Genomic DNA, 1,270 nt, shown 5'->3' on the forward strand with positions numbered 1-1,270 from the left:
TTAATGGTGACTGAGACTCATGCAAGCCTTTTAAGTGCCACCTACTGAACGTTTTTGGCACAGCTATTTCGAACTGTATTTTTATTTACTGCAACAAAGTTTTTTTTTAGAAAATAATAAATAGACCTATAGATGTATTGGCATACAATCTGACATCAGCAATTTTGTTATCCAGAAACCCATTATCCAGAAAGCTCCAAATTACAGAAAGGATGTCTCCCATTGACTCCATTATAGTCAAACAATTAAATACATTTTCAATGATTTCCTTTGTCTCTGTAATAATTAAACATTACCTTGTACTTCATTCCAGCTGAGATATAATTAATCCTTATTGGAGGCACAACCAGATTTTTTTGGTTTATTTAATGTTTACAAGATTTTCTAGTAGACTTGAGGTATAGAGATCCAGATTATGGAAAGATCATTAGCTGTAAACCCCAGGTCCTTCGCATTCTGGATAACAGGTCCCATTCCTGTACAAAGCCAATGTAATACTTGGCAAGGCTATTATTTACATGGCAAAAGAGGAAGAAATGGAAAGCTAAACTGGGAAATGTTAGGTTATGGGATCCGTTATCCAGAAACCCGTTACCCAGAAAGCTCCGAATTACAGAAAGGATGTCTCCCATTGACTCCATTATAGTCAAACAATTGAATTTTTTGTAAATGATTTCCTTTGTCTGTGTAATAATAAAATAGTACCTTGTACTTTATTCCAGCTGAGACATTATTAATCCTTATTGGAGGCACAACCAGCTTTTGGGGTTTATTTAACGTTTACAAGATTTTCAAGATCCAAATTACGGAAAGATCATTAGCTGTAACCCCCCAGGTCCCGAGCATTCTGGATAACAGGTCACATTCCTGTATAGAGCCAATGTAATACTTGGCAAGGCTATTATTTACATGGCAAAAGAGGAAGAAATGGAAAGCTAAACTGGGAAATGTTAGGTTATGGGATCTGTTATCCAGAAACACGTTCTTTAGACGGCTCCAACTTACGGCAAGGCCATCTTCCATACACCCAATTTTAAAAAAATCATTCAAATTTTTAAAAATTATTTCCCTTTTCTCTGAATTAATAAAACAGTACCTTGTACTATACCCCAAATAATATATAATTAATACTTATTTTAGGCAAAAGAATGTTATTGAGTTTTATATTTACCTGTAAAATATTTAAGGCATGGAGATCCAAATTACAGAAAAATGACGATGTCCCTTAGACCTCATCAACTCACCTTTTCTGCCCATGCTTATGGTCAGT

Source organism: Xenopus laevis, chromosome 1S (assembly GCF_017654675.1).
Source record: "Xenopus laevis strain J_2021 chromosome 1S, Xenopus_laevis_v10.1, whole genome shotgun sequence".
Lineage (NCBI taxonomy): Eukaryota > Metazoa > Chordata > Amphibia > Anura > Pipidae > Xenopus > Xenopus laevis.